This window comes from Hordeum vulgare, chromosome 2H (assembly GCF_904849725.1).
Source record: "Hordeum vulgare subsp. vulgare chromosome 2H, MorexV3_pseudomolecules_assembly, whole genome shotgun sequence".
NCBI classification, from domain to species: Eukaryota; Viridiplantae; Streptophyta; class Magnoliopsida; order Poales; family Poaceae; genus Hordeum; species Hordeum vulgare.
Window position 1 is genome coordinate 29,102,774 of NC_058519.1, and position 13,993 is coordinate 29,116,766.

The 13,993-nt window shown below is 44.9% G+C and overlaps 1 long non-coding RNA gene and 2 pseudogenes across 1 annotated transcript; all 3 read right to left on the bottom strand.

Annotated features, from left to right (window-relative positions):
• Nucleotides 1-1,457: 1,457 nt before the first annotated feature.
• Nucleotides 1,458-13,993, bottom strand: part of LOC123424627 — a 47,652-nt pseudogene continuing 35,116 nt past the window's right edge.
• Nucleotides 2,667-3,766, bottom strand: LOC123424629. Its single transcript, XR_006621713.1, has 2 exons — nt 3,360-3,766; nt 2,667-3,014 (listed from the first exon to the last, which is right to left on the bottom strand). It is a non-coding gene; the product is annotated as an uncharacterized LOC123424629 (long non-coding RNA).
• On the bottom strand, nt 7,353-9,057 carry LOC123424628 (annotated as a pseudogene).

Genomic DNA, 13,993 nt, shown 5'->3' on the forward strand with positions numbered 1-13,993 from the left:
TATGGCTAAATGCAATCGTTTTCTGCTAGGAAACGTGAGTCGCCGGTCATGCCGAACAGCCACAGGTCTCAAGTCGTCGTTCTTGAGTCTTCTCCACTTGAAAAGTCATATGGGGATTATTACCGGTTTTGACACGGCCCTGGACACTTATTAGGTATCATCGCCGCCGTTGTCGTGTTGATCCGTATATATGTGACCCTGTATTAAGATGAGCATCAGAAATTCACAACTAATTTGTTGGGCACAAGTCGAAATTGCAGCTCAACTTTGTGTTGCTATCTTACGAAGGCCATCATCCGTTAGCAAAATGATCACACTTCTGTCACAATAATCTAAAACCGTACTACCGTGTTACTTCCCCAGTTCCTACGTAATTATAGTTGACGAGAACTGTTCTATTCCTCCTCAACTACAAGTACAGAGGGAGTAGGTCCAAACAAGTCCTTGTATGAAAATCGCTTGGAGCCAAACGGGACCTCCCAGTCCTCAGCCAGTGGCGGAGATAGGCCTAGGGCAGAGGCCTAGACAGAATAACATTTGTACTAGAGTGCATCATTTAAGCTTGTTTTGGCCTAGGCGTAATTCGATACCAGCTCCACCACTGCCTCGCGCACCTCAGAGTACTTGAGACACTGTCATCTACTCATCTTACACATATGTAGATTCCGATGCCTATAGGCATAGCCAGCATCACCGCTAAGACCAGCGGAGTGATAATGACAATGCGTGATATCGCAAACCTCAGATGTTCAATGCAGGGGCAGGGTCGTCCAGAGCGAAGCTCCAGCCGAGGACGACGTGTTTTGCAGAAACAATAATAATGCCAGTTGCCGACGAGAACCCAACGTACGCCGTGCTCTAAACCACATCAGAGAGGTCGATGATGGTCTGCAGCACGGGCTTCTTGGGCTTCGCCACCCCTAGTGGAGCTATGGTCACAGTGATCTCCATGGCTGTCGTTGGAGAAGTAAGAAACAAAGTGTCGTTGCAAGTTTCATGATAGAAGATGACTTTAGGTCAATGGCATTAGGATTATGTGAGTTGTCTTGGATGAATTTTTTTATTAACAGAATTACAATTATTTAGTGGTACACGTCTCTAGTTTTACTGTGAAAAATTAAGCTACCATCAATATAGTGAATAATCTAGTCAACCATCACATAACTAAACATATGACATAGATAGACATTTTATCAAGGGAAAAGTAGACGAGGGAGTACTTCAACTGTGTAATACAACAGAACCAATATAGCTCATAATCCAGTCCACTATGAAACGTTGAATTTGTACCATAGTACTAGAGCTCCTTGGGCTGATTGGGATCATATGGTGACAATAAAAGTGATCTAGTTGAGGTCATGAGTTGATTAGAAGGGGGGGGGGGTTGTTTGTGTGCCTGTGTGTGTGTGTGTGTGTGAGAGAGAGAGAAAGAGAGAGAGATCAATTACATACACCCTTCATCTTCCGTCCCGCAAAATTGTTGCTGAAGATACAGTGGCAACACTCGTTGCAACCTCGGAACATGTTGTGTTCATGTTGTATGAATTACACCCTTCGTTTTGCAGAAGGACCATGTAGCTCATGTAGGCCGGAGATAAATCCGGAGGCGACTCACCATAGTCGAGGTAGTGCATGACCATCGGCATAATAGGCCGCACATCAGGCAATGGGTATGTGCATAGCAAACCTAGTTTGAGCACGATGGTTACCTCCTCCCTATTGAATTCCCCTTGGAGTCGTGGATCTACCGTCACTATAGGAATCGAGCATTTTGCCGTCAGGACGCTACAGACGGCAAAGAGCGAATTACAGCCGACAAAAATTTTGCCGTCAGCCCATGACGGCAAATAATGTCGTCAGACCATGTGCCCGCAAAGGGCGTCTTTGCCGTCAGCGACCGGGACAGCAGACGGCAAAATGTTTGCCGTCTATGGAATTATGTTGCCGTCAGCTATTTTTGTTAGACGGCAAAAAAATGGTTAGAAGACGGAACGGCCTAACTAACGGACGACGTTAGCCTTTTTGCCGTCTTCCTAACCTATACATGACAGCAAAATATGGCATTTTTTTTACCGTCTTCCTAACATATACATGACAGCAAAATATGACATTTTGTTTGCCGTTTTCCTAACCTATACATGACAACAAAATATGGTCTATTTTTTGCCGTCTTCCTAGCCTGTACATGACAGCAAAATATTGTCTATTTTTTGCCGTCTTTCTAGTCTGTACATGACAGCAAAACAGACATAATTCATACAACATATATATATATACACAACATATATACATAATTCATACAGCATATATATAACATAATCCATACAGCATATATATATATATAACATCCATAATCCATACATCATATATATAACATCCATAATCCATACATCATATATAACATCCATAATCCATACATCATATATATAACATCCTTAATCCATACAGCATATAACACATTCATAATCCATACATTATATATATAACATCCATAATCCATGTCATAATATTTGGCATTACTACATATACTAGTAGAACAGCCGTGCATTGCCACGGGCTTCTTCCTTTCCTGATTTTACATATATAAAGATAATGCATATAGCTCAAGCAGGTGGAAGCCCGCCGTAGTACCCGTCAAAATAATAAATAATGTATATAAAGAGATCGATGCCAAAATTAGACATGTATATAAAAATTGAATTTCAGTCCATTTGCAATGTAATCAACAATGTATATAAAGAGATCAATGATAATTATCTGTTACAAACTAAGACATACTTATGCGTTTGAGATATTGATGAACACAAATGTCAAGAATGTTGTCTTTCGCTTCATTCGCATGGTAATCATATTGCTTGCTGGGTCATATCCAATGGTACAAGGAATGTTCATATGGGAGAGCTTGATTTCTCACGTTCACATACTCGTACAGTTTTTACAGCAATCTTCTGAAGCTTATCAAGATCAAGTAGCCTTTGTGCATGAAAGCAAATAAAAAGATGGAATCCGAATACCTGCTTCATTCAAGTCAAATTAACTATGCACAAGTCTATTGTTTTGAAAACAAAAGATGCCTAGTCTCCTGGTAAAACTTATAACAGAAAACCCTTTACTAATATCGATAACATGAGATGTGTCAGCAAATCACATAATGGTGAAATTAGTTTGTTAAGGATTTTCCATAACAATATCGGCAGCCGGTCGTACCAATACCATGGCGGCAGAGACGGATGCCTAAGGAAGGCTGCCTGCAGTAGAGTACCACACAGCGATATCGACATCTAGTAGTGGCAGCCAACCATGCTAATACCCAACGGATGTGGGTGAAGGAAAGGGGAGGGATAAAACAGAAATCGAACCTGGGCGTAGAATGGAACGGAGCATCATACTCAATACCACGATGGTCGGTCGTCGATGGATTGCCCTACTCTGTGCATCGCCCCTCCAGGGATCATAGATTTCTGCCTTGATGGCCTCGTTTAAACCGCCGCGGGTGCATGTCGCCGTAAGCAGATATATGTGATACTGTTTTATGCCAAACAGAGCTGCTCATCATAAACATTTCAGTGTAAACATACCATCGTGGAAAGATCTCCTAAATTCTTGCACTGCCTCGTTATTCATTACAACATCCCATACAGTCCTATCACATGACAAGGACATAACCATTTTCTGCAAAGTAGAGAAGAACTGTTCAGAAATTTGACAGTACCTCAAAACTTGGAGGCACAATAACACATTAGTGTTATAAGCAAACATGCAGTTTCGGAGCATATGAAAATAGGTTAGGCCTCATTCACCTGAACATTATGGTGTCTTTGCATTAGACGGAAGGCATCCAAAACATTCCTATGCTCCCTGGTCAGAAGAGTTGTTGAGTTGAGAACATATGCAGCAGGTTCGACCCAATCATCTGATCCTGATGCATTGCTTGATGAAGAATCCTATGATTTTGACAGCAATGCTATTTGTTTCTGAGTTCATCTGAATCCACATCATAATAAGAACCCTCAAACACCCTGAAAACAAAAAGTAAATTGGTTAAATGCAGAGTGAGAGCAGAAACTGCATCTAAATGATCCCTTTTTAGCATAATGAGTTGTTGGAAAAAAGTCTATAACACCTGTATTAAAATGAGTATCTCACAGATGCTGTAAGAAAATAACAAAACAATAGAAGCAATCATCAAAAGTAGAGAGATTGATCTTTTTCCTATTTAATTTAAAGGTACAAGCACCATCTAACCCTGATTGAAAGTTGCTGCGCTCAATACTTGCGGATCCTAACATCCTATAATGTCCCAGACAGCACATAGCCAGAGCCACTAATTAACATTATAACCAAACGAGGGAGGCGGCGTTGGAGGGGGGACCGGTGGTGACAGCGCCGGTGAGCCCCAGCAGCGACAGCGCGGCCGCGCTTCGGGCCCACGCTCGGCTCCGTCGTCCGACGGCGGGGGCGGAGGAGGTGGAGGCGTGGGGGCCTTGGGGTTGGGCTGATCTGTCGCCGGAGACGAGGGAGGCGGCGTTGGAGGGGGAACCGGTGGTAACAGCGCCGGTGAGCCCCAGCAGCGACAGCGCGGCCGCGCGTCGGGCCCACGCCGCGGCTCCCTCGTCCAACGGTGGGGGCGGAGGAGCTGGAGGTGTGGGGGCCTTGGGGTTGGGCTGATCCGTCGGGAGGGGGCCAACGTCGTCGCCGAAGACGAGGGAGGCAGCGTTGGAGGGGGAACCGATGGTGTCTCGCCGGGGGGGAGAGCGGAAGCGAGTTGGGAAGGGGGGGACGTGCGTGGGGGATGGAATTGTGGGCAGATCCGGCGAGATTGAGGGGCGGCGGCGCCATGGCCCTCGTGGAGATCTGGGGAAGATGCGGTCGCTGGCCGCCGCCCTCGCCAAGTCCTCGTTGGAGAGCCGCCGTCCCGCGTCCTCATGCGCCTCCTCGTGCCCGCGCGACGCCCCACGCCCTCGCCAAGTCCTCGACGGAGCACCGCCGACAGGCGTCCTCCTGCGCCTCCTCATGCCCGCGCACCGCCCCCACAGCCTCGCCTCTCCTCGTGCCCGCGCACCGCCCCCACAGCCTCGCCTCACCTCGCCGACAAGAAGGCCCGCGCGGGAGGTTGAAGGGGGTGGCGGCGGGATGGGATCGGTGGTGACGAAGGTGTCGTTGGGTTATTTTATTTTTCTTTCTCTGGTACGTACCGTTTCTGACTGATTTGGGGACATGAGCTAGGTGGAGAGAACCTTATTTCATCTTCAGACAATCGCCACCATCTCGATTTTCTGTATAGGACACAAACCTCATAAACGAACCTATAAATGGGGCAAGATCCCTTCCGCCCATGAGGGCCATGGTCCATCCTGCCTTCATGAACTTACGACAACCGAATATGAGGTGGACTGATGGCGGCGACCACGTGAGTTGAGGAAACGGCTTTGATGTCAACAAGAATTATAAATGTATCACAAAGTTGTTGTTCACTGTTAAGAGTTTAAGATTCTTATACATGACTGGACATGGCTTACAAATAGTATTAAGTTACAATTGACAAGTTCAAGGTCAAACTATAAAAATGGGACTGACTATTTAAGTCAGTCAGATTTTTCATGGGTGGTGTCAACCGATGTCTAATTCAAATGGGGCCAAAATGAAACCCTCTCCTACCCAGTCAACCTTCTTCCCCGCCTCTAGTACTATGACACAATGTCCAACCACTTCTTTTTGTTATAATACATATACACATGCATATCATTACATTAGATAAGAAAACGACAAAGAAACCGAATACAATGCATTTCAGCCATTACAACGCTAATCAGTAGGATTAATAGCCACACACCATATTATTACGAGACATGCAACACCTATATCAACCTCATGCCAATGTTAATGAGATAAACCACAGAGCACAACGAAGCCACATCATAATCAACACCAAAGACATCTACAACACGACTAAAGGCATGTTCGGATGCCCTCCACTTTACTTTTATTCCAAACAGCGGACGAGGAAAAAAAAACCTCAGAGGATTTCTCATAATTTACCGAAGGAGATCTACCGTGGTCGAACCATCACGACAGACGGCAGATCCCCCTAGATCTCAGAAGATCATAATCCCTTAGTTATATCGTATTCATCTTCTAGTCTGAGGCGTCCTTTGGTTTGGAGGAACTTTGTAGGAATTCTATAGGATATGATTCTATAGGAAAATTTCCTTTAGAGCTATTTGGTTTATAGGGATAGATTTCTATTCCTATGTAGTATTGGTTCCTATCCTCCACATTACAAAGGAAAATAAACATTAGCCTACACTCAATAAAGAAAGTCCTATCATGTGAACCAAATGACATCTCTTTTCCTATTTTTGTTCATAGTATTTGAGATTCATGTAACTCTTTTCCTTCAAATTTCCTATTCCTGTGATATTCACATCCTATGAACCAAAAGAGGCCTGAATACAGACTAACTCTTGTCTCTTAGTATCCTAACCTTGCAAAATACAGATTTAAACTGTGACCTACTTGCCTAGAGAGTTTGATGGACCTAGAACTTGAGCAGAAGTCAAGCATGACTTTGTCACCTCTGTGAAGCTAATGTGTCTAGTGCGTTCGCCACCTCCCTCGTGTGCGTGGCCTTGGTGAATTTGGTACGAATCCTATGCATGGTATCTGACTCAAACTCTTCTCTCTTAGTAACATGACCTTGCACAATAAACATAACTTAAACCAATCATGACTGGCCTAGGGAGTTTGTTCGACCTAGGACTTGAGCCTGGTTGGACAATTAGAGACACAAAGAACTTAAGCCCAAGTTCAACATGACTCCACCTAATGGCGCTACGTTATGTTCCTCATCGACGCGAATCTCTCCCTACCGATTTCCTTAAGGAAAAAAACATTGGCAAAAAAGATAAGATAACACACAACAACTGCCAATGCACATGTAGAGGCAAATCCATTTACAGCACATAGTATATTGATAGTTTGACAAACCAAAATAACACATTAGCACATGATACATTGATAGCACACACATAAAATCATACTCCCTCTGTCCCAAAATAAGTGACTCAACTTTGTACTAACTTTAGTACAAAGTTAGTACAAAGTTGAGTCACTTATTTTGGGATGGAGGGAGTATATTAGAAGTTTGGAATAACAGCGCTATTTCTAAGAATGTACAGGGTAGTATTGTTGAAGATTGTGCACAGTTCAAATAAGCCTTTTGCATGGTCCAGGTTGATATGAAAATTTGAGTTCCTTGGTTCTTCAACTGACATAGACTACAGAGCATACATGAAAATCAATTTACACTTTAAGCAGCCCTGAACCTATTAACCAGAATCATGTGCCACTAATTTGTTCAAGCAAATAAACAAATGCATACGACCAGTTCAACCAAATGCAACAAAACAAAGTTCAAATTTAATATTTGCATGCTACACACAAGATTTAGATGCGCCTGCCTAACCTGCCCGGTAGTCTTTAGTAAAGCCCAGTTGAATGCTGGCTGATCATTTGATTTCACTTTCTTCGACCAGGGTTGTTCCTTGAGCTCCTCAATCCACTTCCTCGTCAACAGCTTTGACCCTTCTGTTGGCTGCACGAAGATCATACAGCTGCAAATGTATGGCCGCCCCTTCTTACCTGGCGGCGGCAGCGCATGTGAATGATTTAGTGGCTTCACCTGCACCGACAATCCCCACAACATCAAACACTCTTCCAACTGCCCCAGCGACAAACACAACAAATGTACGTACTTGAGTCATATCGTCCATGAAGTAGACGTCGTGATTGCCGACGAGATATGGAAACGGGTCGGCAAGCCACACCATGTCGACGTCATTGTACATGACGCTGTACCCCAGCTCGAGAATCTGCAGCAGGTGTCGCGGCCGCCGCGAGGTGAAGTTAAAGAACCCCTGCACACAAGAGCAGGCACAGTCACGCACATGGACATTTCATCGAACAGCTTGGGTGTGGGGGTGACCGAGATTTCTCCCCACCTGCGACCCGAACTTGTGAGCTGCCTGGGCGTCGGGCGCGGGGGGCACGAGGACAGCGTGGCCGGGCCATGCGGCATTGATGCGCTCGAGGGTCGCGGCCGCCGCGAGGTGAAGTTAAAGAACCCCTGCACACAAGAGCAGGCACAGTCACGCACATGGACATTTCATCGAACAGCTTGGGTGTGGGGGTGACCGAGATTTCTCCACACCTGCGACCCGAACTTGTGAGCTGCCTGGGCGTCGGGCGCGGGGGGCACGAGGACAGCGTGGCCGGGCCATGCGGCATTGATGCGCTCGAGGGTCGCGGCCGCCGCGAGGTGAAGTTAAAGAACCCCTGCACACAAGAGCAGGCACAGTCACGCACATGGACATTTCATCGAACAGCTTGGGTGTGGGGGTGACCGAGATTTCTCCACACCTGCGACCCGAACTTGTGAGCTGCCTGGGCGTCGGGCACGGGGGGCACGAGGACAGCGTGGCCGGGCCATGCGGCATTGATGCGCTCGAGGGTCTCGTAGTCTTTGGCGATGACGAGCACCTGGTTAGCGCGGCCGGCGCGGCGGACGCTGATGAGCCAGTTGGAGAGGAAGGGATGATGGTGCCGTTGCCGGAGGCCGCGGCGAAGGCCGCGGCGTCTTGGAGCGTGTAGGAGCGCCACAGGGAAGCCGGCGCGGAGTGGCGGGGCGGCCCCCAGGGGAAGAGGAGGGCGAGTAGGAGGAGGAGCGCAAGAAGGGAGAAAAGGTAGGGGAGCGTGAGGAGGGGCAGGGGGCGGGGTGGGGCGGCGTTGGCGGGGCCAGTGGGGATGGGGAGGGAGTCGGCGCCCAGCGGCTTCTGGTGCGGCCGCTGGTGGAGCGACATTGCCGGAGATCGGGGTTTCTGGTGGTGGAGATCGCCACGAGCACCTCTCACCTCCGCTGGCACTTGTTGACCACCCTCCCCGTGCGCATGGCTAGATCGTGCAGAAGAGAGGGGAGATCGTGGGTGCGTCACGACTCACGAGATGGAGAGGATCAAGATCGAGCAGGTTGGGAGAAGACGGGTTCGTGGGACGCAGCTGTTTCTGTTTTTGGTTTTTACGAGATGGGATCGCTGTCGATTTTCTTTAAGTGGGGAGGTGGGATTGGGTGGGAGGTCGAACCATCGGTAGGTTGAACCATCACGACGTTCGATCCTGCTTTAATAGTAAAGATATACTTCATATATATAATCCATGTCATAATATTTGACATTACTACATAAAATTTGGCATTACGATAAATGTCTTCATGTCAATATCGTAGTCCAAAGAACATCCGTATGACAACCTACAAGATGAAGTCATGCACATATGTCAGATTTTGGCACACAATAAATAAAGATCATCCAGTTCTTGGCACACAATAAAATTTGAGGAACACATAGAAAATCTTCAAGCAGGGAGACTCACAAATAAAAAACATAACTGACAACTACATGGTGATCGGACATGTTTCATTACAAGTAGGAATAGATTGATAATGATTTTGAACATTTATATGCAATACTAGCTGGGAGAGCATATAAGCGGCTTCAACTGCAGACAATTGGCTCAGATCCATGTCCATACTATATATAACCATCATCCACGTCATTGATGCATGCATATATGTGTACACAGGTGAAATGTGATCAGTAGGCTAGGACGTCCAGCGCCAATACGTTATTATTGATTGTTGTAATCAATTGATCTTTCATCGTGGCATCTATCTTTCACCACAAGGAACTGGGATCCATTTAAAATCTGTGTGGTGATGATGATACTGAACTGAGTCTTGAAGGAGATGGATTTGTGGCACCATATATCCATGATATAAAATCTAATATATAAAAAACCTGAAGACGAAAAGTAGTATATGCACATGATCATTCTCCTTCAGAAATTCGCCTGATTATCAAGTATTTTTCAAGTGTCCTAATCTGTGCAGTTGTCGTTGTACTCACAATTCATCGAGCCATGACTCAATAGTCTAGAATGAGCATGTCAAATTGCATAAAACAAAGTGATAGGTTCCATTTTTTACATCATTTTGTCCATGCATGAGTTTATAAAACTGGACGCATACAAGGTACCAATGAAATCGAAGGAGACATTTGATTTGTTTATTCTTTTCTTTCTTTTCTATTGAAGTGCTTAATGTTGTTATTGAACTATATATACAAACAAATGTTTTTCATCAATAGGTAAGTACTAGAAGCATTAATTAAAGAGAAATATATATTCTTACTTCATTATTACTGTTGCACATGGTATATTTTTGGAAAAGAACATGGGAAAAAGCTGTAGAAGGTAACTCTGGACAATATTTACACATAATATTTTTTCCCTAAACACAAGGGCGGACGCACGTTCAAGTGAGTGGGGGCCCAGGACCCCACTCAATTTCTAATCCTGCCTTACATGTCTAGTACTCCCCCAGCATGCCCCCCAGTCGGCCTTGGCCTGGTGCCCCCACTCCCTTGCAAAACCCAAAAAAGAGAAAGAAGACAATGCATGCGTCAAGGAGCAATTTTCCAGTAATTAAAATAAAATCGACTGATTAAATGAGAGCGATTAAATGGGAAACGAAACAACATCGTCCCCTCGGCCTCCGCCTGCTGTGACGCTCGACCTACATTGCTCCGCACAGTCCACCATGCGCCCGGGTCCGCTGTTGCACCGCCGCCGCCGGCGGCCGGCTAGGCTACCAACGTCGCTGGACACTGGTCGCTCCCCTACTCAACACTATAGGTCTGCATGAGTCTCACCCGTCAATTCTTCATCCCCAACTCTGAAACTAGGTTTGTTCTTCATGAACTGATCCATTCATCTCATGCTATGAATTTGTTTCTTCTGAATTTCTGGTTCTGGTTCTGGTTCATGCCATATCAAATGCACATATGGAATTCATGATAGTATAGTACTGCTACTTTTATGAGCATGTATTTTGTTCTAATCAAGTTTGTTAGGATTAATGTGACACACTACGAGTAGGTCATTTTCTAGGATTTGAGAATAGAGTACTAATACTTGTTTGCAGACATAGCAGGCTGCTACTGGGAAGAAGAAGAAGAGGAGATTCAGTCTAGATTGGTATGATGATGATGCTAATGAGGTAAATTCCAAGTTGCTTCCATGCATATCTGCTTTGAGCCCTAGTATTTTATTCCGTCGTTTTGGTAAGGAGAAGTTGCTGAAATTAGCTAAATTCCATTCTGATGAGGGCCTGGTGTTTTTTCTGACTATGTGCTATCTGTTTTGCTTTTCTCATTACAATATTATTGTACTGCAAGAAGATAATATAGACTATGTGCTATCTTGAAAGTTTTAGATATTTCGGCTAAAATGCAAGTGGGTCTCTCCATGACTATATGCCATGTGAAGACATGATTTGCTGAATCTGTTTCGACTGATCGTTGCAGGTGAAACAAATAGCAGAAATAATCAACCCTTCTAAAAATTATAGGTTGCACATAATCAAGCCATTTCTGCACACACATTAGTTACTTATATGTTTTCTCCTTTATTAATATTTAGGGATAGCTATTCATGTTTATCATATATGAGAAAAACAATGACATGATATTAACAATGACATGATATATGAGAAAAACAATGACATGATATTAACAATGACATGATATATGAGAAAAACAATTAGTTACTTATATGTTTTCTCCTTTATTAACTATTCATGATATATTTCATCAAGTCTTCCATAATACTCAACTCCATTGCAAATAGCCGACACTCCTGTGTTTCTTGATTTTAGAACGGCCGACGTTCCTCGATCTCATGTGTGCGGAAGTGATATCCATTGATGTTGTATCTCTCGAACGTACCGACCTTATAGTCAAAGCCATTAGCAACTTGTTTCAACTCGTTGTACAATATTGACGTGCCCTACAAGTTTAAGAGAGAAGGATCGGTGAATTAGTCGCACGTAATACCAACTTAGGTTCTTCCATAATAAGAAGTATATATACCTTTCCTTTGAACCAAGAAATGAAACCGTAATTGTCGTCTTCGTTGCCAGCAAGAAGCTCATACTCTTCGAGTGAATCACGTTCGACCCCTTCATTAGAGAATTGAGCAACGAAATCACTGAGCAATGAGAAATGAGCGGAGTTAGACACAAACATATGAGTAAGTGTTACATGATGTACCAATCACTTACTCAATGTATGGCTGCACTTCTTTTAAGTTGGTGAGGACATACAACGCAAGCAAGCTCCACTCTTTCACATCCAGATTCTTTGAACTAGAAGCACCCACATGTCTGAGTTGCCCTTTGAAGAGGCTGAGAGTGGATTCATGTTTGGGGTCGCCGGTATTGTAACGAGACTTCGCATTATGCAAGCTTGGAATATTGGCCCCATAGCGTGATGTCGTGAAGTTTGTCACCTCTTCCGCCAAGAATGCCTCGGCTATGGATGCTTCAATTCTACATTTATTTCTACATTTAGCTCGAAGAGTCTTTTGCATTCTCTCAAGTCCATAGCACCAACGGTTCTGCACAGGGCCACCCAATCTTGCCTCAGATGGGAGGTGTAAAATCATATGTTCCATCGGACTAAAGAAGCCTGGTGTAAATATCTTCTCTAGCTTGCAGAGCAACTCGGGTGCCCGTTTTTCCATGTCATCTAACACAGTAGGAGATACTTCTTTAGCACAAAGAACACGGAAGAAATAGCTAAGATCTGCCAATACTTCGCAATCATCCTTAGGGATATAGCCTCGAATCATCACCGGCATTAATCGCTCAAGCCATATGTGCCAATCATGACTCTTCAACCCGTTGAGCTTCAATTTATCAAGATTCACTGCCCTCATTCGATTCGCTGCATACCCATCAGGGAACACCAAAGTTTTGAACCACATGACTATCTCCTTCTTTTGTTCCCTTGTAAGAACAAACCTAGCCCGTGGCGTCGTCCATTTCTTCCGGTCCATGCGTTGCCGCAAGTTTTGTTCGGGTCTATCACATAGCTGCATCACATCTAGTCTAGCCTTAGTATTGTCCTTCGTCTTCTCAGAAATGTTGAACAATGTGCCAAAAATGGCCTCGGCGATATTCTTTTCAGTGTGCATTACATCAATGTTATGTGGAAGCTCGAGCTGATGGAAGTAGGGGAGATCCCAGAAGCATGGCCTATGAGTCGAGACATGTTCTTCATTATATCCCAAGAAATACCCTGGATGGATGGGATCAGGCTCGAGAGCATCTAGTTGATTACGAATCTGTTCACCCGTCATCTCAGGTGGTGCCGAGTGTTCGACAACTTCACCTTTCATGAAGTTCTTCTTGTCTTGCCTGAATGGATGGTCGGGCAACAAATGTTATCTATGAAAATCAAAGCAAGAATACTTGCGACCATGTTGCAGCCAACGACACTGAAGGTTTGCCTTGCATCTAGGGCATGGGAACCTCCCATGCACAGACCACCCCATGAAAAGTGAAAACGCCGGTAGGTCATGCATTGAGTACAGGTACCAAACATGCATATTGAAGTTCTTCTTGCTAGCAGCGTCGTATGTCGTCTGTATCCCATTCACCCAAGCTTCTTTCAACTCATCTATCAGTGGTTGGAGGTACACATTTATATTCTTTCCCGGATACTTGGGCCCTGGAATTATCAATGATAGGAATATGTGCTTGCGTTGCATTAGGACGCCTGGGGGGAGGTTGAGGGGAACAACAAACACATGCCAACAACTATATGCCTTTGAGACAAAACCAAACGGATTGAACCCATCGAGTCCGATGGCGACTCGTGGATTCCTTGCCTCTTTTGCTTTCTCAGGATGTAATCGATCGAAATTCTTCCATGCTTGGGCACAAGACGGATGTATCAACATTGGTCTCCCATGATCATCCTTGTCGCGTCTTATCCCATATTTGTGCCATACCATCTGTAAGGTCGTATCTTCGTTCAAGTAAAGGCGTTGAAGTCTTGGCAGGATTGGAAGATACCGAAGAACATTTGCGGGGAACTTG